Raw genomic sequence first — 25,418 nt, forward strand, 5'->3', positions numbered from 1 at the left:
GTGTGCTGGGTGTATTGTCAAATGGAAATACGCATCCTGCAAATCGAGGAACGTGAATCAGTCTCTTGTGTTTGTCGCCGGGAAGATAGAAGCTAAAGTCACCATCTTGAATTTGTGTTTCCTGAGATACCGGTTGAGACCCCGAAGGTCTAGGATAGGCCTCCATCCTCCTGACTTCTTCCCGGTAAGGAAATAATGGGAATAAAATCCTCTGCCCTGGAATTGTTCGGGAACTCTCTCCACTGCCCCAATCTCCATGAGTCACATGACCTCTTATAATAAGAGAGTGTCATGAGATGGGTCCCTGAAAAGGGACAGGGTTGGGGGAAAGGTAGGAGGAAGAGACAGGAGCAGAATTGAGTATCCTGATGTTATCAATTCTCAATGGTCTGTGGTTATGGTAAACCACCTGAGTTGGTAGCGTCTCAGATGATAGCGAAATAACTTCTGTGATTCTGGGGGATATGTTAATGGAATGGTTTGTAGTCCCTCAACATGACCGTCAAACCGGCCGTCTGTTGTTCTGAGGGTTGAGCACTCTACCTGTCTGCGGTCTACATTTCTGTTGGTGGGGTCTGCTGCACTGTTGCTGTTCAAATTGTCTGTATCTGTGTGTATGAGAAGGGCCTCTGTTTGTAGCAAGTCGTGTAACGCTTGTAATGGCCAGTGTTAGAGCCGAAGTCATCAGCAATCTGGAGGTCTCAGTATCAGAGGGCTGTAGAGCCTTGCTGAAGAGGAGCATTTTTAACTGCATCTCGCAGTCATGTCTGGCTCGGGCAGTTAGTTTAGAACAATGTGGACATTTGAGGGATATGACCCTCACCCAAACACTTAATGCACAATGAGTGTATCAGACGCTGGCATTGCATCGTGGCACTCTGCAATCTTCTTGAAACCAGGGGATCCTGTCATGTTGACTGAACAAGAACTATGAGGAAAAACATGTTTTTTAAACTAGAACAAGGAAATGACTAATCTATTACTAACTAACTACGGACTATTGACTAACTATTTATAATCTATTTTACATTTATTTTTTTTGGTCACTCTGAGGAGAGCGATTTTGCTCCACCTGTGACTGTGAATGGTCAGGAGGAACTGGTGGGACCCAGACCATGCGCAGGCTCACGAACAGTATGAACAGCGTGCGCTACCACACATGCGTGGTCTGGCTGAACCACAGCTCCAAATCCCTGAACTGCGGCGCAGGACAAGCCCGACACCTAGAGTGGAGCACCCACAGGGACACTACCCGAAGAAGAAGCATAATTGTTTCACAGTAAATCTAATCATAGAACCATAGAGCTGGAAAAGACCTCAGAAGGTCATCAAGTTCAGCCCCCTGCTCTAGGCAGGACCAATCCCAACTAAATCAACCAGGCCAGGGCTTTGTCAAGCTGAGACTTAAACACCTGTAGCGATGGAGACTCCACTAATGACTATTCCCTACTCCTTGCTCCCCCCATACTGTTCCATTGACTTTGAAATGTTCAGACAAGTGTACTTGTCCCTTTTTCCCAAATGGTAGTACCACTGATTAGACTGAAGCTGACTTCGTAGTTCAAGCGTCCAACATTTGCTAATATTACAGACTAATAATCAAAATAAAGAAATATTAACATGAAACCTAAGGCTGCCTTTGTGTATTCTTAACAAATTAAGTTTTAAAAAAGTTTCTATATTCTCTCTAATCCTAGTCATCAAAGTTACAGGTTTTGTTAACTGACTTGTTTTTTCTCCCTATGGTATACATCGCCAGAGGTGAGAATATGAAAAATGACTCAATCTCTTTTGAAGTGCTGAAGGCTGTAATACTCTCCTTTCAGTGCACTTAATCAGATAAAGCAGGTTAATTTTGATGCATTGTTCCAATAACTTGATGTATTATTGACTTCTTGTTACTGAAATCTTTGAATTGTAAAACAGATGAGTTAAATGTAAATAGCTTAAGATAATCAGGTAAATGATCCTGTAATAAGCTTAAATAGCTACAGTTCCAAGGGGGCCACCTATCAAGATAGATCCTTTCTGGACTTTTCTCTATTGTTTCTTTGATCTGTTGCAATCTTGATTTTAAGTCACAGGATCTACTCACCACTAGGGCTTCTCTTAATTTCCCTTGTTTTCACAGGTCCCATGTCCCTTTCTGTCAGTTCCTTTTCCTGTGATTTCTTTTTCCTCTGGGAGTCAGGGTTCTCTTTCATGACTTAGCCCTCCAGCCAAGTCTCTATAGTCCTCACTTTCTGACATATTTAACTTCTGCTATACAAAATGACAGTCTTGCCTTCACTTGGATGAAACTCCTCTGTAATTAAGACACTCTTCTACCAGAATACAAGCATCCACATATGGAGTTAATTAGGAATAGTAGATGTATTTTAAATTCAGTCTACCTTATTCCAGACTATTTTTCATGTGTAGAGAAACCCTAAAAACACTGTGCACCTCTCTCAGTGCTGATATCTTGCATTCCCTTTGTGCCTCTGTGTTTATATTTCTCCAGAGCAGACACATTACACTTTGCAATAATCTGTTCTACCAACTGATTCTGTTATGTACCCTGCCCAATTATTATTTCCTCCATAAATGCTGCTTGGTTTCCTGCTTTTAGCCATAAGAAAGGTTATTTGTACTGTGTTGGTGTCAACATGCTTTGGCCAGAATTGTCAGAAATGATTGCCTAAAATTAGTTTCCAAAAATCTATAATTAGCTGCTTATATGGGTGGCCTGATTTTGAAAAGTGCAGAGCATCCAGCAGCTCCTGCTGACTTCAGTGTGGCCCACACATAGGCAGACAGATGAGAAAATGGTTGGACTATGATTGCTAGCAGGAAACCCATTGTAATCTAGAAGTGAACTGAGCCCCCTGTCTGTATACCTTGTCATGCAAAGGCAGCAAACGATATCATCAATTTTTAGTGGGATGGAACAATTTATCACTTTCTTTTTTCTTAGCATATCCATTTTTGTATGCTATGTTCCAGAATTTCTATGAAAGAAATAGATAAGAAATGTTCTAAAAGGCCTGGTGCTAAAGCAGGGGTGGGCAACAAGCAGCTCACAGGCTGGACACGATTCATCAGAGTTAATGTCTGGTGGGCTGTGTCACATTACCGAATTGGAGGGAAGCAGCCAGATCGCTGCTGCACCCCTAGGTGGGGGTGTTGGCCCCAGAAATCTGTATGAAAGGGAGCCATGTGGGGTATTGAATGGGAGCTTGTTGTTTTCTGATCCTGTGTACACTGTTTATGTGAGTATATAATGTCTGTGTGTGTAGATCTGTAATCTGTGTGGAAACTGAAGATTTCCCTGCATGTGGTTAAGCATTGGGCAGGGCCGAGCCTGTGGACATGCTAATTACCTGTGGGACAATGGTTCTCAATGGGCCAAAGACACACCCAAAGAATGGGGGCTGTCCTGAGAGCAGCCAGCAGGGAACACAGAGAGGCTGAGGACCAGGTGACCTGCTACATACTAGAAGAGGCCAGGAAGGAGTATAAAGAGGCCATGTGGTCGATGCCATTTTGTTCTCAGCTCAGCACTTCATCCCAGAGGCAGCACTGCAGGGATTGAAGAGCCCGGAAGACCTGGGAACCCATCCTGATCGTAGGATGTGCAATAAGGACTTTTAACCAGCAGCTGCAACATCTCTGCTAGAGCCTGCATCGAGGACTGGGAGATTCGATGCATGTAACTTACTGTACTTTAATAACCTTACTCTCAGGCTTTTCTTTCTTGTAATAATAAACCTTTAGATATAGATTCTAAAGGATTGGCCCAGCGTGATTTGTGGTAAGGTCCAGAGGGTAAATTGACCAGGGATCTGTGGCTGGTTTCTTGGAACCGGACAGAACTTGTTCGGGGTAGGTGGGATTGGGTGCTAGGACCCCCTACCTGTGTATAGGCCCGGGGCCATCTGGGGCACGGATATTGCTGGGGTGTCGAAGGGGTTTTGCTCGGGAGGCTTCAGGCAGGCTGCTGAAGCGCTCTGTGGGACTGGTTTGTGGCCTGTTTGGAGAGGTCGCCAGTCAGGGGGACTGTAAGGAGCCCCGGATTTGAGCAATTCGCCCTGAGCGGATGCCCTCAGCTGTGCCCAGACACGGCCTGGTCTGTCACAGGCTGCCAGACACTTTATTTACCTATGTGTCCAGAGGTACAGCCGCTCACAGCTCCTGTTAGCCATGGCCCGCACTGCTTCCTGCAGCTGCCAATGGCCAGGAACTGCTAACCATTGCCAACAGGAGCCGCGAGTGACCATATAATTGTGGATGTCCTGGTAAATAAGTGTCTGGTGGCCAGTCAGAGGTAACCCTGGTGACTTGCATCTGGTCTGTGGGCTGCTTTTAATAAAGAATTATTAAATCAGTTGTGGGGGGGTTTCAGTGCTTGACATATCTCTAGACATTTTAATCTAGCTGCTGCATGTTTTTCTATGTTATGTGTAAGTTTTAGAAGCTCTTCTAAGCTAACATACTTCAATTCAACTTCTGGATAAACTTAGTATAGATTCTTTAAAGTGCTGACAAATGGACAAGTAAATACTCTTCTCTTCCCTTTCTGTTTCTTTGATGTGATGTGATGGGGTCATGCAGAGATCCCAATGATTACAAAATCAGCAGAGCTGTCAATTTAGGATGTAATCAAGGATCGCTTATAAACTATGCAATCATTCAATTCTGTAAATGCAAAATATCTAAATAAAAAAATATGAAAATTTAGAAAATACTGGAACAATAATTTAGATGATTAATGAATCTAATCTCTTTCTTTCTCTCTAAAATGCTTAATCTTACACTGTAGTATCAGAATACCTCACATGTATTAAACATTGTGTGTTGTAACTAAACCTTAAATAAGATTAATTTTATATTTCTATTGTCTTCAATGACTAGTCTTTTTAGTCTATGTACATTAAGGATGCTAGGAACATTGAAATTTATAGAAACTCTAACTGATATCAGTAATGGTAACAATAAGCCAATTACCACAATACAAAGATTCCTTAAAAAAAAAAAAAAAAAAAAAAAAATCAAAGCTATAAACCACGGGATTTGCCAGCAACTGCTAGAGTAATATGAATCATAAAACATTCTTACATTTTCCCCCAATCTATTATAACTAGTTAGTGTTATATTAAAGTATTTGATTAACAATTCATGTCATTTGTGATTATTCTTTGTCATATCCTGTTTTTATGCCAACATCAAGACTGTTTTAGAGTATGTGTGTTTATTATTAAATTCTTTGCTCACTGTACTTGAGAAAATAAAATTGCCTATATTAGGTTATGTCTGCACATCAGAGCTAAATCTGAAATCAGCTACGCAACTTGATCTATGTCAATTGTGTAGCTTAAGGTGAAATAGCTTCTCAGCTTTTGGTGCTGTGTACACAGCAGTGAATCCTTTAATCCTCGTAAAATGAGGGTTACAGGAGTCAGAGTAAGAAGTCCTCCAGCTGAACATTATTTTGACATTATGTCAAAATAACTATTTGTGTATAGATGCAGACTATGTTATTTTGAAGTAACGCTGCTATGTAGATGTACCCTTAGTGAACAGAAGGACATACAATGAGGCAACATAAAATCTTACTTACTAAAAAAATCACATGGATGTTATTTAAGGATACATGCTCAGGCGAGTTGTATAAAGCAAATAGTCTTCCAGTGAAAAGACACAATGACATCCATTGGAGATGCCAATTAGTTACCAGGGAGCCGACTTGATAAATCAAAGCCACTTTTCACATTTACAGATCATAAACTTTAGATTAGTGTATTGTACATCCAGATCAGTTTAATGGGGGAAATGTTATAGGCTATGTTTAGACTGCATTGCTTTTCCAAGATACCTCTGGTATCCCAGAAAAGCAATGCCGCATCCAAGGAAAGCGTCCGCTTTTCCAAAAAAAAAAAAAAAAAAAAAAATTAGCTCTTTCGCTATCCCTGTAAACTTTGTTCTGCGAGGCATAAGGGATGTGTCTTAAGAGCACTTTTTTCCCTAGATTTGGCACCTTGTAGATGCACCAAATTTTGGAAAAGCCTCTTCCAAAAGTAAATCATAAAAATATATGCAATAAAATATATGCAATATATATATATACACACACACACACACACACACACACACACACTTTCTCCAATTTAACACTGCAGTCTAGATATAGCCATAGAAGACAAGAGATCATGAATCTGACCTGCTGTACATCACAGGTCAGCAACAGTACCCTTAAAATATTTTGGTTGTTGGGTTTAGTTGATTGGCAATGTTAGTTACATATTTAACCACAAAGTGTAGAAAGAAGTAAATAAGCAGTCTGTAAAACCCATAAAATCAAAGAAATTCAGATCAGCATGGGCTGCAGTTGCTGGACCCCCGATTAGGAGTGTGTTTTCTTTCTTTATCATGTTGATTAATTTTAGATGTCTACTCTTTAATTAATAAACCAGTTGAGCTTGACCACTTGATGTCTTGTTGATTAAGGATATAAACAAACTCAATATAATGCTTGCAAGGTGTTTAAGCAGGTTCGATTTCTATATGCCAACTCATCTGCTTAAAATGAAGCATGTGCTTAGGTGCTTGTTTGGATCAGGGCCAGAGCACTCAGCATTTTGCAGGATCGATAGCTTAATGGGTGGATTGTGCCAACAAAGATTTGTCAGTAATACAAAATGATAATGCATACAGTGGAATTTGTCAAATTATCTTTTCCCCTCTACAGTGATGATCTCTGCATCTTGTAGATGTACCTATTGATTTTACTATTATCTCTGGAGACACATGAAAAGGCACAGAATATGGAAATGTTTGACATATACCTCTGTTTATTCATACTTCATCATACTGGGAAGAAGAAAAGAAAAGAATGACTACTGAAACTCTCATCTAAGTTTGGATGACACACATAGAGGATATACATATCCTGGGAGCTAATGGAACTCTTGGAAACTGAGATGTGTACATTACAAAACATTTTCAAAGTTAGAATAATATTAACAGAGGTACTAGGAAGGAAGTCCACAAAGTGTTGGCCTAGACACCACAGGAAGACATGAAAAGACACCAGGAATGGTGTTTTGCTAGGCTGCAGCTTTATTAAGGTCAAATTTATGGGAACTCTCTGGCAATAACTCATCGAGTGCAGACAATCCTTCCAATTATAATCTGTTCCATTTGGAGAGGGATGCCATCATTTTACACTGCTTAAGACCTTCTCTTGAACAATGCAGAAAGATTTTAAAGTGATGATATGTGTTATGCATAGAGGTCAGAGTTGATTACAAAAGAAAAGAAAGTAAAATCTCAGTCTAACTCCTAAAACACTAAATCCTCAACTCAATCAGGTTAAGCAAGGTTTTAATGAAGCGGGTTTTTTCAGCAGATGTTGTAAGCAGCACCCAGTTCTTTAAATACAGGTTGAATTCCTTGCTTTGCTTGGGACCTGTCTCCCCAGTTCAAAGTCTTCTCTTCCACATGTTGTTATTGCCTTCAAAATAGCTGGTGGCGGACAGAGATGGATTCCTGGTGTCATTGTTTGTCTCAATTTATGTGCCTGGAAATATAGTCATTCGAACAGCCATATTGGATCAGACCAATGGTCTGTCTAGCCCAGTATCCTGTCTTCCAACCATGGCCAATGCCAGATGCCCCAAAGGGAATGAACAGAACAGGTAATCATCAAGGGTGTGTCTAAACTACACCCTTCTGTCAGCAGAGGGATGTAAATTAGACACATCCAAAGTGCAAATGAAGCTGGTATTCATTTTTTAAGGAATACAGGATCTTTCAAAATGGGGCATTTCTGTCAAATGCCCCGTCTAAACTTCCATTTTTTTTTCAAAAAGCCTCGTTTAAAAAAAAGCGGCAGCCTCCATTATGCAAATGAAGCATGGGATATTTAAATCCCAGCTGCATTTGCATTTTTGATGTGTCTAATTTACATCCCTCTGCCAACAGAGGGGTGTAGTTTAGACACACCCCAAGTGATTCATCCTCTGTTGCTGTGCATGGGCTGGAGTCTGGTCTCCAGAACTCTCCACCATACTATGTTTGTACAGTGCCTACCATGGTGGAGTTTTCTTTCATGACGAGGGCTTTTAGGTGCTATGGTAATACAAGTAGTAAAGCATATCAATAATATCAAATGACTTTATTATTAGTTTGGCTTCTGAGATAAAAATTGGGACATATTTTTCCCATTGATAGAATACACAAATTTTTAAAAGCCTTTCATTTGTAAATTCTGCCATAAAATACACAAAATCAGCACACAAATTTGTAAATAAGTTTAAAGCAAATAAATACATATAAGCTACTGACTGTACATGTTGAACTAATTAAGCAAGGCCATCTATCTAAAACCTTATAATGCAATAGGAAATAGAATTATTAAAAAAAATACATGGATTAGCAAATGGTAGAATTAGCTGCCTCAAATTAATTTGGTTAAGGGAAATTTCCTGTTAAGAGAGACTATTATAAAACAGAATTATTGATATTTTGCATGTGGCTCTTTTAGTTTCCTTTTTCTGTTTTCACTGTTCCTTTACTACATCAACAATAAGATTTACTTTGGAATAAACTTTGTGTGATTAGTTGATGATATATTGTGGGTCAGTTCAGGTTTGCTGTAAGTGGATGTAACTATTTTGAAGTCAATGGAACTTGGCTTGCACTTGGCTTGAATTTGGATGCTTGGCGGAATATTGAAAAAAATGTTATTTTTATAAAAATCATAAGCCATCTTCAGAATGTAAAGAAAAATCTGTCCGAGCACAACAAATAATTTGTGTTCACAATGTATGCAGTCTTTCTGGAGTTGGCATGGCAAGTTGGAAATAATGAACAGTGAGAAAGGAAACATCCCAAGTAAATTCATACAGAGAATGCAGACCTTTCTGTGCTTTCATTCAGAGCATACAGAAGATAACAGCCACCCAAATGTGGATGGCTTGCCCACGTAATGGACTCAATTCTATGTAAATCCTACAGTGGCCCCCCTGAAAGGCTAGTCAAGAAGTAAAGGGACCACAGGGTGTAGGTGGTTATTCCTGTGTGCATAAAAAAGGTCTTCAAGCAATATTATAATAATAGGATATCATGGGCTAAGGGAGAGACTATCTGATGGCTCCCTATATGGATTCAATGGTTCAGTTCTCTGATAAGAGAGAGACAAATCCTCAGGCCACGATCATAAGATATAGGATGAATTAATTGCCATATAGAGCCACAGCCAACTGTGACCTCTTCTAAGTTTCCCCCCAAAAGAACTCTTGCTCTAGCTATGTGCGTGGAAAAACATATTCTATCGGCATGAAGTTCAAATCTTCCTGTACCATCATACCCACTGCACACACACAGGGCATGAAGTCACTTACATGTGTCATTGTTGCCCTTCCACTCACAGGGAGAATGCAAACAGCTCTGAGCCTTTGCTAGGCTCTGCTGAAGTTTATTTTGAAATGTGAGTTTCATTTTAATGAAAAAGGGTCAGAGAGCAGGGAAATTAATGTTTCTGTATTAAATTAAACAATTTAATGTATTAGGTGTCACTGGGAGGGAACAAATTAAAATATTGGCATGATGACTGTGGCTGATATTCTGGGTTAGTTCTTGCTTGAACCAGAAAGTGAGAAATAATATGACATTCTCTAGTGAGATGATCTAAGGACATAAATAATTATAATCTAACAATCAGAATGTGCAATGCCCATTATAATGAAGGACAAAGGATTAAAAAAATGAAAATGAGTGACTCAGACATTAAGAATGCCATTTAAACGCTACACTTTAGTCAAGTCTTCACATCAAGTCTCACAACAAAGGGAACTAAGTGCACGTGAACATTTTTTTAAATTAACTATTTTAAAAAACAAAATTTCATTGGCCACCTATGTGCAGTAACAATTATAATTTGGCTTACTGAGATCAAAAGTAATAAAAAAAATGTGCTCATATTATCTACTTCTAAAGACAAAACACTTCTTTGCAAAAGATATAATTACATTTTAAATAGTTGTATGCTATATTTTATATATTTATTTTAGTTCAGTTCAATCTTTATCTTTTTAAATAAAAAAATATTAACAAATAAAAATCTAGAAGATTGGTTTCCAAAGAGAATAAAGGAGTCATGTATTATTTTATCCCTTTGAAATTCAGTGGCATTACCTAACTTCCCAACTGCCATGAAAAAAATTCAGTCCTACTGGCCAAAAGGTTGGTGTCAGGGGTGCAAGCCCCCCCCCGTGCTTCAGTGCCCCCTGACTGTCCTCATATAGCCCCTCTCAGGGCAAGTTACAGTCTGATGGGTTGCTCATCATTGGCATTTGTCGCAACAGCTCTGCTTACCTAGTCGGCCTCAGGATCAGCCCACAAACCAGAGGCTTTGTCTCCAGCCCCTAGCCAAGCGGAGTCTTGGCTGGCCCGCTTCCAGCCTTTGCTGGCTATCCCCAGCTTGTCTCCCTCCAAGGAGCTCCTGCTTCCTCTACAGTCAGCCCTCCACTGGCTCCCCTCTAAGCCAACTGTGCTTCTCTATATACCTGCCAGCTGGGCTCACACTCGCCCTAATGGTTTCAGCTGGCTTCTACAAGCCCATTGTGCTGCCCTAGATAGTTGCCAGCTGGGCTCTCCCTAACCCAAACAGCTTCAGTTGGCCTCTTTGTTTCTAGCCCCGGCTCAGGGCCTGAGTCCTGGTCTTAAAGGGCCAGTGCAGGGCAGGCGCCCTGTCACAGTTGGTATGAAAATGTTCCTACTCACTGTACAATTCAGAAGGCCAAGACAGGACCACACCTGAATCTCAGCAGTTCTGTTTGTTTTTTTCTACTCTTGTGGGAATAGGCCTACATGGTTTACTATCCAACAAACATGTGCAAAACACACAGTGGATGAAACCTGGTTCCATTGGTATTCACTCAGTGGCACGAATAGATATACTATATTATCATAGATTTGCATCAAAGCTGAAGTTTCAAAAAAACTTTGTGGTAGATATTTTTTCCTATTCAGTTAAGATAATAGCAGGCAGTTCATTTTTTAAGGAGTAACGTTAGTTCAAAACAAGGGGTTTGGTTCCAACTAACGCGGCCTGGAGCGCACTTCCTGGTTTGAATCAGCTGACGAGTGGAATAGCGTGCGGGTGAGATTATGCTAATGAAGCACGAGATATTTAAATCCCTGCTTCATTAGCAATTTCGGTTGCCTACATTTGCATCCCTAGTTCGAACTAGGGAGCAAGTGTAGACATACCCCTAGTGAATATGGTGTCTTATGCTCAAAATGTGAACAGAGAATTGAATGTTGGTGTTTCAGTTGTGACTCACAGTACACGTGACCAGCACAAGTTACTGTCACTTAAGTTGTTCTGCCCTATTACTTCAACTCCACTTAGAAGTAATTTAATCAGTGTGGGAGATTTATGATATGGGGAACCTTACTACAATTTGGGCATGACTCACAAAGAAATCTCATTGTTTTACTCTTCATTCAAATTGCCTTTTAGATCAAGGTTGTGTTGGTAATAATAATAATTAATTTGTACTTATATAGTGCTTTTAATCCAAGTATTTTATCACATTTTATTAGAATTATCTAATTAAGCCAGTCACAATATCTCTTGACATGTAGGTAAGGGTTTTGTAAAGTTCACCTTATCCACCACAGAAAGATACTCACCTCTGGAATCTAGTAAGGCAGCTGTTCAGTTGCCCCTACCGGCATAAAACAGCAGTTTAGGAAAGGAAGTGAATAATGCTATCTCCACATGGAACTGTATGGGAATATAAAGAGAAAAAATGTAATTACTTATATTGTGACCAGAAATGAGGTGTTAATTCTCTTATTCCTTTAGAAAAATGCTAAAAGTTCTTAATTGTGTTTACCTCCTTTAGTCAACAAATGTAAATCTCTCTTTTCTCTGTCTTAGACTAATTAAACAATATAGATTGTGCTATGTCACCAAACAGGATTTCCTCTAACTCCTGTGATGGATAAACAGTTATGGAAGGCATTGCTGATTATATTTCACTGTTCAAAATCCACTGCGCAATTCTCTCTTTCGGCGCATTTATACCATACATCACTATAGTATTTGAACAATCCAAATGTTGTTCAGATACCAAGGGACTGTTGGTTTATTTGTTCATGGCTGTGTACTTATGCTGTACTATGGACTTTGACAGATTGCAATGAGTTATCTGTTTTCCTTGTCTACCCTTTTCACTCCTCTCTGGGTCCCCCTTCTCTATTGCTGCTTATCTGTATGTTCAAGGATTTTTGCAGCCTATCCTATCCTCTTTACCACTGAGATGTTCATTCTGGCCTGGTTATAATGCCAATTTTCATAATCCACTTATTAAATATTCAAATATGTACACTGACACTTTCTCCCATTCTGTTTCTCATTCTTGGGAGAAGTGCCCCATAACTAAAGTTACTACATTATCTTTCTTCAAAATCCTCCTCAGCCATGTAAATTTAAATGAAACGGCGATTATTTAAATCGCTGCTTCATTTTCCTATGCCAGGTAGCCTAATCTACATGCCTCTGGCGACAGAGGCATGTAGTCTAGACATACCCTTTTTTATTACAGTGTCTTGCATTATGACTACAGTTGTGTAGAAAATGAAAATTCCATTCTGTGGGGGAATTTGAGATTTCAAAATTTGTGTTCTTTTCATAGAATCATAGAGCTAGAAGAGACCTCAGGAGGTTATCAAGTCCAGCCTTTTGCCCAAGGCAGGACCAATCCCAACTAAATCAACCCAGCCAGGGCTTTGTCAAGCCAAGACTTAAAAACCTCTAGGGATGGAGATTCCACCACCTCCCCAGGTAACCCATTCCAGTACTTCACCACCCTCCTAGTGAAATAGTTTTTCCTAATATCCAACCTAGACCTCTCCCACTGTAACTTGAGATCATTGCTCCTTGTTCTGCCATCTGTCACTACTGTGAACAGCCTCTCTCCATCCTCTTTGGAACCTCCCTTCAGGAAGTTGAAGGCTGCTATCAAATCCCCCCTCAATCTTCTCTTCTGAAGACTAAACAAATCCAAATCCCGCAGTCTCTCCTCATAAGTCATGCGCTCCAACCTCCTAATCATTTTGGTCACCCTCCGGTGTACCCTCTCCAATGCGTCCACATCCTTTCTATAGTGGGAGGACCAGAACTGGACACAGTATTCCAGATGTGGCCTCACCAGAGCCGAATAAATGGGAATAATCACTTCTCTGGCAGTGTTCCTCCTAATGTACCCCAATATGCCATTAGCCTTCTTGGCTACAAGGGCACACTGTTGACTCATATCCAGCTTCTCATCCACTGTAATGCCCAGGTCCTTTTCTGCAGAACTGATACTTAGCCATTTGGTCCCCAGCCTGTGACGATGCTTGGGATGCTTCCATCCCAAGTGCAGGCCTCTACACTTGTCCTTGTTGAACCTCATCAGATCTCTTTTGGCCCAATCCTCTAATCTGTCTAGGTCACTCTGGACCCTATCCCTGCCCTCCAGTGTATCTACCTCTCCCCCAGCTTACTGTCATCTGCGAACTTGCTGAGGGTGCAATCCATCCCCTCATCCAGGTCATTAATAAAGATGTTAAACAAAACTGGTCCAAGAACACATCTTTGGGGTACTCTGCTAGAAACCGACTGCCATCCTGACATTGAGCTGTTGATCACTACCAGTTGGGCCCAACAGTCTAGCCAGCTTTCTATCCATCTTAGGGTATGTCTAGACTACATGCTTCTGGCGACAGTGGCATGTAGATTAGGCTACCCAGCATAGGAAAATGAAGCAGCGATTTAAATTAAATCTGGGCCCATGGATTTGTGTATGTTTAGCTTTTCTAAATAGTTCCTAACTTGTTCTTTCCCCAACAAGGACTGTCCACCTCCTTCCCATATTGCATTGCCTGGTGCATTTGTCTGGGGCCCCACACCCTCTCTGCTGAACCTCTTATTGCTAACATGCCTGTAGAAACCTTTCTTGTTATCCTTCACATCCCCTGGTAGCTGCAATTCCAACTGTGCTTTCGCCTTCCTGATAACTCCCCTGCATTCTCAAGCACTATATTCATACTCCTCCCTAGTCATCTGTCCAAGTTTCCACTTTTTGTAAGCTTCCTTTTTGTGTTTAAGTTCACCAAGGATGTCCCCAGTAAGCCAATCTGGTCGCTTACCATATTTGCTTTTCTTGCTACGTATCGGGATGGTTTCTTCCTGTGTCTTTAAGAAGGCTTCCTTAAAATACTGCCAACTCTCCTGGACTCCTTTCCCTTTCATGTAAGCATCCCAGGGAATCCTACCCCTCTTTGACTCTCAGGGAGTCAAAGTCTGCTTTTCTGAAGTCCAAGGTGTGTATTTTGCTACTCTCCTTTCTTCCTTTGGTCAGGACGCTGAAATCTACCATCTCATGATCACTGCTTCCCAGGCTGTCACCTACCTCTACTTGCCTTACTAGTTTCTCCCTGTTTGTGAGCAGCAAGTCAAACTGCACATGACCCTTGGTTAGCTCCTGACTTAGAATAGAACCCTCCAGTTTCTGAAATTTTCTGTGAATGATTATTTCAAAACAATTATTTCAGCTTGATTTTGTTTTGACAAATTTGAATAAGTCTGTTTTAATTTTTACCTTTCATTTTATGAATACAAAATTCAACAACCCAAAGAGTTACTTCTGAAAGAAAAATCAAAATGCCTAATTCTGAATTTTTTTTAAACAGACTTTATTCATTTTCTCCATCTCTTTCATAATTTTACAAAGCACTTCAGTGTTGCAAAAATGCATATTCCAATAGAAAATGAGTTGTTACAGTTTTTTCTAGTCAGCCCTAGTTGTTAGCTCTTAAAAAGAACTTTAATTTTTGTAATATGATTTTCTTCCCTAAATAAGAATATTAACTTCACATGTATTTCTCTTGGTGAGAATTCCCTAAACAAAAGGCTAAATTCTGCTCTCAAGTTATACCATTTCTAACCTCACATGCCCAGATCTACAATCTATTACCAGGAACACTTGAAACTTCATAGCAACAGGTTTTGTATTCAGATTTTCTTCCCCTGGAAGCACATAATCCTACCACTTGAGGTACAGAAGAAATACTGCTAGAGTCAGCAGTACACAAATAAGCAGTTCTGAACTCTTCCAGAAGTTTGTAGCAGTCAGTCATTCACATTAGTGAGTTCATTACACTACCTGCGTAAAATGATCATAAATAAAAAATGTTAAAGCTGCTATAGATTGACATACACACACACACACACACACACACACACACTCACATATTCCTATAACCCACACAAATCTATACAAGTTAGAAAACTGATAATGCTGATACCTTATTAACTGCAAGCAAGCATCAACAATAGCAGTGCTATTTTAAGGGTGTTCTCATGTGGCTGGGGAGAGGACCCTGCTCAGGACTGGGAGGCATGTCCAATCTGCACCTGTCACTCCCATATTTCACCCTTTTTGCTCCCTAGAGCATGTCTCTTAGGGTACATCTACACTTGCTCCCTATCTTGAGATAGGGACGCAAATGTAGGTGACCGAAATTGCTAATGAAGTGGGGATTTAAATATCCTGCGCTTCATTAACATGATCTCGCTGGCGCGCTAGTTTGAATCACGCTGATTCGAAACAGGAAGTGTGCGGCTCAAGGAGAGCTGCCGGCAACTGGCGCCCTAGGCGGAATGCACGACTGGCGCCTCCATAGCCCTCAATGGCATGATGTCATCATTGGACACCACGTTAAACGCGGTGCCCTAGGCAACTGCCGAGGTTGCCTACATCCACAGGCTGCCCCTGTGCACATCCACCCATGGCTCAGTGCACATGGCAAAATTTATTCTGTCTATGGAAGCACCGCCTAGCATAGAATCTGAACACAACTCTTGAAACTAAAGTTGCAACTCCACACCAGGCCAACTTGAGTGTACGTCTACCATCATAATGGGACAGGTAATGCTAGTGATTATCATTTATATAGTGCTGACACCATATATGCTACTGTAATATTATAAATGAGTTTTGCTAAATATGTCTCAAAGATCTTATGCTTGAGCTTGGAAGTTACAACAGCAGCACAATACCTTACCCCAGTCTTAGAGATTCTCAAATTGCGGGAGGGCGAGGGAGCAAAATGTATTCTGGGAGTGTGAGAGAAGTTTTAGGGGAAAAAACTAACTGCATACATTTTATTCATAATAATGAATGAAGTTGATTCCTCCAGACATATCAGTAGGAGTCTAGCCATTAAGTTCTAAATGCAAAGTGGACTGTGGAGCACAGCGACTGCTGGCCAGGTGCCCATCTCTGAAGGCAGTGCAGTCACTCCCAACAGCAGAGAAGTGTGGCAATCAGTGTTTCCTATAAGTCATGCAGCTGTGAGGCCACTCAGGAGAGATTCAAGCGCTTCCCAGCTGATTATCAAAGTGCCCAATGTAGCCAGACAAGAACCCCCTGCCACATCCATCTTGCTTGCCCCTCTAAGATGCCTCACAGCACACAGGGCACAGAGAGCAATAAAATCAGCATAGTCTTTGATGCCTTGACAGAAGGCCCAGATATGCTGGCTCATCATAACCCTGGACAACTGTAAACATAGATAAGGAGGGCCATCAAGCCAGTCGTTGACCAAGAGGCTGCAAAAACTGTCCTTGGCTAGCACCGATATTGATACGATCACACAACCATCCCGGGAGAGGAATCTCCTGCTGAGTAAAGAATGTCCCGTACTCCCAATTTAGTTATCTCTCTCTTACAAATGTAAATTACATTCCCAACTCCCTTGTAAGAACTGGCGTCACAAAGACGAACCAGCACAATTTGGCACCTTAGATAAGAAAGAGAATAAGTGACCCCACGGGTATAAAGATGATGGGCCCAGCAGCAAGCTCATTTTGAGTATCAATCCATCAGCTGCCTGCTGGCTGGGCTAGGTGATTGACTCCCGAGGTCCACATGGGGATGCCCAGCCTCATATTCATCTTTCCGAGGAATTGAGTGACCGATCCTGGCCTGACACGCTGGAATTGAGAGATGCAGAAGGGAGTAAAAATTGTACCTGTATGTGTCCTTTTTCTTCTTGTCATTGTGCACGTATAGCATTAGAGTTCTATATAAGGCTACGTTGTAAGCTTATACAACTGGTGTGTTTTGTTTTTCCTCCTTTCCTTTGTAACCATTTAAGGTCTGTATTTGCTAGCAGTTAAGAAGTAGAGCAATAGCCGTTGTAACCGTATGATTATAAGTTTCTCTAATAAACCTGTAACTGTTTAAGCTTTAACCTGACTCCTTCTGTTGCTGTAACAGAACCAGACACAATTAAAAGAATCATAGCCGGTCAGGGGTAAACTCAGTAAGAGCTAAATGTTGAGTCGTGTTGCCTCCATGGGCAGACTCTTGGGGCACCCGTCAGCCTCCCTGGCTGCCTGTTGCGAAGGGACTCTTGTCCTAGCAGTCAAAGACTCGGGTGTAACTAGCTCACTCTCTGCACCACCTTGGGGCACCCATCAGCCTTCCTGGCTGCCTGCTGCAAAGGGACCTTCATCCTAGCAGTCAAAGACTCGGGTGTATTAGGACTCACAGACCACTCGCTACCCCGGCCACCGGCTGACACCCACAGCTAGGATTTTTGTTTCTACTATGCATATTTGCATATGCTTCCATGCACATAAAACATTTATTCTGCATATGGATGGAAGAGTTCCCCACATACAAGGAAGAGATTAGAGGGAACATTGATGGCAATACATACATAGGTCCAAACTGGGCATGTATTTAGCTCTATAGTGATCATAGTTGCTTGATAAAATGAAGTTTTTGTGCACCAAATTTCCATTTGAATGGAACATTGTGGTATTTCAATGAATAAACAGGCTCACAATTGCATAAAGCATTCTGTATTTAGGATCATTTTTGCATGCAGATTTGCATATATGATTATGATATTTATATACATAAAAGTAGGGGTGCAATACACTCAGCCTTCACTAAAATCATTAAAATCTTAGCCTTTAAATAGGCAAGTCTTCTGCCAGCTTCTAGGGGAAGAGAGAAAGACATATTGGGGTATCAACAGAGGCTATATTTGTTGGCATTATTATTAGAGGGCTTTTAAAAATCAATAGGCTTATACAATGCTTTTTTTTAAAGAAAAATTATCGAGCCAAAAAAAAAAAAAAGCCGCGTGGCCAAGTCGCCCCAGGAAATAGGTGCCAGTATGCCAGAAAGGAATTCCATTCAATTCCAGTAAGAGGGGAAAATAAGTGGAAAGACCTGCAGTTGTGTGGTTAGGAAAATAAACCAGAAAAAGGACTTACCATTTAAAGTGATTGTAGCTGTGTTGTTCCCAGGATACTAGAAAGATGAAGTGGGTGAGGTAATCTCTTGAATCGGACTAACTTCTTGACAGCTTGCCTTTCTCACTAAAGAAGTTGAGTGAATAAGAGATTACTTCATGTACCTTGCCTCTAACTTAGATGCAGCATTATACATAACAAATAAAAAAGAGACATAAAGAAGAAATGTAGAAGAAAACAAACTGAAAGCGCATCTCACAATATATTCATCTTTTTAGAAGCATTCATCATATTTATTTATATTCATATGAATAGCAAATCAAAAGTCAAAAGACACACTCATATCAGCTCAGTACACAGCTCAACTGATACTTTAAAAAAATAAGGAAAATAAAGAAAACAACTCACAGTTGAATTTTCTTCTTTGGTCAAAACTGTAGCTGGCTTGAGGATTAGAACTCTTGTTGCATTTATAGATGTCATTGGGTTTGTGTGACCAGTGTTGAAAATATAATTGACCATTTTGCTCATAAATGGTAGCAGTAAGTTGCCAAAAGTAATGTAATTATTTTAATTGATTTTCCTCCTGTGGTCTGCTGCCATAGCAATTTGGTTTCCTCAAAGAGTCTGACATTAAATCTTTACTCACAAATATATGTTCTTTAAAAGGTATAGAATCAGATTATTCAAACTGTGTTTTCTTCAAACACAACCTGCATGCTAAATTCACAAATATGGATAGAATCCATAAATAACTTTAGAATTTTAGCTCTTGGCATGTATTGCTTAAATCATAAGGGTTTGCCATAATTCTATCAAGAATAAGTGAAAGATGTTACTTGGACAAATTATTTTGAGCAATTACTTAGTTTGGTTTTAGATTATGTCTTAGTACTTGTTAAAAATAACATTAAAACAGTCTTGAATGATTTTATTATCACATTTAATGTAAACAATATTTCTGTTCAAATGCATACGCACATAAAATTATATTTATGCGGAAGAAAGGGGCACACATGAAAACTGTATTAAGCAAAGAGGCCATCGGTAACATCAATGATTGAAAAATATCTACAGATTAATGAAAGTTCAAAGTTAAGTGGAAAATATACTGTACGCTCTCTGCCTTACATAACTTCACATCAGAATCCTGTTTCTGCTGTTATCGAAAATAGCTTTAAAATGATGCAGGGTGGAACTAGTTGCTGATGAATTTTACAATACTCCTCATGTGCACTAACCTATATATCCAAAAGATTAATTGGTGGATATTTCTGGATAATGCCAAAAACAAAATGTGTGTGGATTCCATTAATGTCTGAGTGGACTTAGGAGCTGTATCTTACATGTAGATTCACATACCTACTCTTTAGAGTTTTGTCTACAGCTTTTAGGGGATTTTAGCCCTTTTGCATTTTTACAGTCATTTTGCTGCCGAGGTCATAAATTGTTGGTATCCTTTGACTGTCAGGAAGATCATAAAGCACAGTTATTTATACCTGTATGCTAAACACATGTTAATTTTATTCATATAAATTGTTCTACTGAAGTCAATGGGATTTCTCACTTGAGTAAATTTAAACATATGCTTAAGTGTATGAAGAATCAAGGCCTTTCCCGTTCAAAGAGGCAAGTATTGTTTTTAATTTTTTATGGTTGTTTATGTTTTCTGTCAAATATTAACCTATCATTGTCCTATTCATCTTTGCCTCTTTCGTTATTCAGGCTACTTATAGGAAGGGTTGCCAACCCTCCTGTTTTCACTGGAAGTTTCCCAGCACTGGGCTCAATCTCCTGGAGTCTCCTTAAGCCACAATGGGAGATCAGTTTCTAAAAATCCGGTAGTGCTAACGGAAGCTCCCTACCTGCCCTAGTTCCAGCGTGCTCCTAGAAGTGGGAGGCCCATCCCTGCAGTCACTAGGCAGGGAGTCTGTGTGCTGCCCATGTGCTTAGCAAGAACTCCACAGGTCCCAGTGAAGACCTACAAAATAAGCAGAGAATGCAATAAAAATAGAGACCTACAGCTCAGCATCATGGATCATTTCACTGTTAACCAAAGAACCTTTCTGCCAAATGGGGTGTCAGGAGAATTCCACACTTGTAGTGACAGTGAACTCCACATAACTACCATGCAATTCTCTGAAGTGGAGACCTCCAGTTACTTTGGTTATGTGAGTTATTCACAGTGAAAAAGTTCACCATATAAATGCAATAAACTTCCAAAAGTCATGAAAATCATTCACTGCCTGAAAACCCACAAGATTTCCTTTCCAAATACATTTTAATATCCTCTGAATATGATTTTTTTCTTTGGAATAATTCCTCTCTCTAGAATCAGAGCTGGTGAATTGATGAAAGTGATAATTAAAAACAAAATTATACAGTATCTACAAGATCATGATATTATAGGGTTTAATAAGCAAGACTTTGCAAAGGAAGATAGTGTGTCACTAATCTATTAGAATTCTTTACAAACATCAAGAAAACAAATACAACATATCCCAGGGAAATGGGAACCGGTTGATATAATTTATTTAGACTTTCAAATCACCTTTGACAAAGTCTCCCAAAAGAGACTGCTAAAGAAACTAAGTAGTCATGGGTTGAGAGGCAATTTACTGTGATGGATTAGAAAGTGGCTGAGACAGAAAACGAAGAGCAGGAATAAATGGCCAATTTGCATCATGGAAAAAGGTGAAGATCAAAGTGACACAAAGATCCGTACAGGGAACAGTATTGCTTAATTAATTATTGGAAAAGAAGTGAAATGGCAAAATTTACAAATCACCCACAATTATTTAGCTCAGCCAAGACCCGAGAACGCTATGGGTATATCTACCACTGGAGGTGTAAATTGCAGCTTTAGGGAACATACTTGCATTAGATCTGATCAAGCTAGAGTGCTAAAAATAGAATGTAACCTAATACCTTGGATTCATGCATACTTGTGACAGCTAGCTCTTCCCTCTGCTCCTGCTTCTGCAACTATACTCTATTTTTAGTGCGCTAGCTCAATCAGAGCTAGCACAAGTATAGTGATTTGAGCTGAAAATAACAGCTCTAGCTCAAAGTATCAGGAACATTAGAAGGAACTACACCAGGACCTAACCAAAGTATCTGAATGGGCAAAATGATGGCAAATGAAATCCAGTGCTTCCAAATTAAAAGAATTTCACATTGGATGTAAGAATGACCATACTGGGTCAGACCAATGGTCCATCTAGCTCAGTATCCTGTTTTCTGACAATGGCCAATGCTAGATGCTTTAGAGGGAATGAATACAAGAAGTAATTATCAAGTGACCCACCTTGTCATCCATTTCCAATTTCTGGCAAACAGAGGTTAGGGGCATTTCAGAGCATGGTTTTGCATCCCTGCCCATTCTGGCTAATAGCCATCAATGGACTTATCCTCTGAACATATTTAGTTCTTTTTTAAGCTTGAAAAAGGCCAGGAATTGGAAAGAAAAAGTTTTCAGTGACTCTTTCTAAGTCCTTTCAAGTTTCTTCTCACAATTTGTAAAAGACCAAAAAAAAAAAAAAAAAAAAGCAATAGTTTGAAATGACACACTTAGGCTACGTCTAGACTGACGCTTTTTTTTTCAGAAAAAGGTATGCAAATTGTGCTCCACAATTTGTGTACCTTTTTCTGATTGTTTTCGGAAGAGGCTTTTCTGAAATTTGGCCCGTCTATATGGGGCCAAATTTTGGAAAAACCTCTTCTTTTGGAAGAACTCTTCTTCCTCATAAAATGAGGAATACAGGGCTTCCAAAAGAGTGCATCCGCTTTTCCGAAACATTTTTTGGAGAGCAGATGCATTCCCCGAACATGACAGTTTTTCCAGGATACTTCAGGTATCCCGGAAAAACTCCGTAATGCAGACATAGCTTTATAGGTGCAAATTATTTCTCTCCCTATAAACAGAACTACAAAGAGAGTTGTCCAAAAATAAAGAAAAAACACATCTGCTGACACAGACAATTCATTATCTACTCAAAGGCAAATAACACCATCTTAAACAGTGGCTCTGAAAAACTACTGTACTCTGAAGTACAACACAACTAAGATTTTAAATAAGAAAAAATATTATATCATATGTGCACTGCAGTAATTATATTATTTTATATAAATATACTTTAAACTGTTTATTTTAGCTATGTTTTCTTAGGCTGTACTCTACTCACAACCAATACATGAAGTGGATTAAGACCTGGTCAGTAAGTGGTAGTCCACATTAGAGAACTTGGCTGTCTTCCTACTTGTGCACTACTCAAAAAGTGCCCTTCTGCGCTTCTGGATGTGTCTTCTGTAAGTTATAAGAAACTAAGTTCAGGAGCATCTATGGTCACTGAAACTTCCATGATACTATACAAAAGAAGAGTTTCATCTCAATTTCTTGATTTAAAGGTGAATACTGAAAATATATTCTGTTGAGATAAGGCCCCTTGCAACATGAGGTGCTTAGATGAATTGCTGCATCATCACTGACCTCCATAAAATTAGCAGGGCTCCAGACAGATAGGCTTGGTCTACACTGCAAGGGTAAGTCGGTATCCCAGAAAAACAGTGCAGTCTAGACATAATCATGGTGTAGAATTGGGTTCCTCCAGTGTTTGAACATTTTCTTGGGCTATGTCTACACTGGGAAGGTTTGGTTACCAAAGTGCTATCGACATGCAAAAGTTGCTAAAAGTGGAAACCAGCCAAACCAGTTTTTCTGCCTTTCATTGTTGACATTTCATGTCCATGCTGCTAGCACCCTGGTGACAGATAAGAGCAAAGGAATGTGGTTAAGCATCCCACAATACAGTGGAAAGACAAGAGGTGTGGAAAGACAGACCTGATCTCTGCGCTTCTTGGGATTCCCTCATAGCCCTGTGAATTCTCCATGCAAAGGAATGTCAAAGCAGCACAGCAATCTCTCCAGTCCTCCCCCTGCAGCAGCAGTTTGCCTGCCTCTGAGTTTCTAGTGCAGAGCAGAACAGAAGCATTCCAATGATTTGTTTTTTGTTCCTCAAAAGGAGCAGTTTATTCAGCTGTCAGATACTTCCCGGAGCTTTGAAAGGGGAGGGGCACATGCTTGCAAGGCAACAGAAAACACAAAACACTGAGCACGCCCATCAGAGCAGACATTGTGGGATACTGGAAGAAGCCAGTTCTCCACACAAAACAAACAGTGGAGTCCATATTGTCAATAATAAAAAGAGGGGAAAAGACAAAATTCTCTCGCAGGTGCAGAAGATTTTTGTTGCCAAAACTGGGTGTTTTTCCTAACAAAAGTCATATTGTAGTGTAAATGTTTTCATTTTTTTTTGGTCACCAAAATGTGCTAGTGTACACTAGGCCTTGGATACCATGCTGTCTCTAATTGTTTGAAAGAAAAATTAATTTGAGCGGCAAAAAAAGAAAAATTCTGGAGCATAATTAAGAGACTCAGAATACCCAGAGGAAGACCTTTTATCCTGCAGCTAGAAGTGGAGAAGAAATTTTCCTATATATATTTTTAACTAGAAAGGGATATTAAGACATTTTTCCACTCTAAAGAATGCTGAGAAAGATATAGAGGACTAACAAAACAGAGACCCTTTCTCGGTTGAAATCTGAATTGCATAACGTGAAAAGTTTCATAGATTAGAAAGGTAACAGCTCATTGACCAAAACAGCAGGAGGAAGGGGTTTCTTTCCCTCTTAATAATGGTTTGGATCCAAGAAAGATTAAAGAGGTGGAATGTAATTGACATTAAGAAATGTTCTTCATCAGCAGGAATTGAAAGTGAAGAAAAATCAAAGTCTTAATTTATTAAAACATCCAGATGTTGCATAAATAATTTAACTGTGAAATCTCGGAATTTTTTGGTTTTTTTCCTGCTATCTTAACTGCAGTTTTGTTAGTCTGGTATATCTTGTCTTAGAAACATAGAATTATAGAATACTAAAACGGAAAGGGACCTTGGGAGATCATCAAGTCCAGTCCCCTGCCCTCGTGGCAGGACCAAGCACAGTCTATGTCATCCCTGACAGATATCTGTCTAAACTACTCTTAAATATGATGGAGAATCCACAACCTCCCTGGGCAATTTATTCCAGTGTTTAACAACCTTGGGCAATTTATTCCAGTGTTTAACAACCCTGACAGTTAGGAAGTTTTTCCTAGTGTCCAACTTAAATCTCCCTTGCTGCAGCTTAAGTCCATGACTTCCTATACTATCATCAAAAGCCAAGGAGAATACTTTTCCCGTCTCCTTCCTGTGGCACCTTTTAGATACTTGAAAACTGCTATCGAACTAGGTGGCTAGTGTAGACATACCAGAGAAAGGTTATCCAACCAGTTATGCACCCACCTGATAGTATCCCTTCTAAGTTTTATTTGTCTTATTTATTTATAAGAATGTCATGCGAGACTGTATCAAATGCCTTACCAAAGTCTAGGTATACCATGTCCGCTGCTTCTTACTTATCCACAAGATTTATTATCCTATCAAAGAAAGCTACCAGATTGGTCTGACATTTGTTCTTTACAAATCCATTACCTATCACCTTATTTTCTTCCAGATGTTTGCAGAGGAATTCCTTAATTACCTGCTCCATTATCTTTCTTGACACAGAAGTTAAATTGATTGGTCTTGACAACAATGAGACTATTTAAGGAGACCTCTATGATACTGTTCAAATTCATCTGGGATTAAAATGTGAATCTAAGAGATTGGAAACTCCATGTGAAATTGGAAGCTTTGTTTTTATTCATAATTGGTCCGGTTTGAGTAAAGATTTAGGAAGAACCATGTAAACCTCAGTGAAGAGATAATAGGACCTCTTATTATCTAAAAACTGACATTTAATATGGAAACATTAAGTTTATATTCCACAAACATAACAGAAAGCTAGCAAGAATGAAAAGCCCCATAATGCAATAAAAATGTCAATTTTCCCTTGTATTTGGTGAAAATGAAACAGACGTTAAACTAATTAATCAGTAAAGCTGGTTGATTTTTTTGATTGAACAGTTTTCTGTTAAAGAAGCAATTTTATACAAATCAAAATGTATCATGGGAACATTTGAATTCGGTTAATTTTTTGACGGGAGAAAGTTGAAATTTTTTTTCAGTTATGT

At 39.6% G+C, this 25,418-nt stretch overlaps 1 long non-coding RNA gene across 2 annotated transcripts in view; it reads right to left on the reverse strand.

Moving 5' to 3' along the window:
• Positions 1–6,606: 6,606 nt before the first annotated feature.
• Positions 6,607–25,418, reverse strand: part of LOC106732617 (uncharacterized) — a 146,323-nt gene continuing 127,511 nt past the window's right edge. The window contains exons 4-7 of one of the 2 annotated variants that reach the window (XR_012902576.1): positions 20,173–20,288; positions 18,329–18,433; positions 11,680–11,773; positions 6,607–7,558 (exon numbers count right to left, since the gene is read on the reverse strand). This is a non-coding gene — a long non-coding RNA (uncharacterized LOC106732617). Of the gene's footprint in view, positions 7,559–11,679; positions 11,774–15,660; positions 17,033–18,328; positions 18,434–20,172; positions 20,289–25,418 lie in introns of those variants that run through there. The other variant, XR_012902577.1, reaches the window with a different exon arrangement.

This window comes from Pelodiscus sinensis, chromosome 3 (genome assembly GCF_049634645.1).
Source record: "Pelodiscus sinensis isolate JC-2024 chromosome 3, ASM4963464v1, whole genome shotgun sequence".
Taxonomy (NCBI): Eukaryota; Metazoa; Chordata; order Testudines; family Trionychidae; genus Pelodiscus; species Pelodiscus sinensis.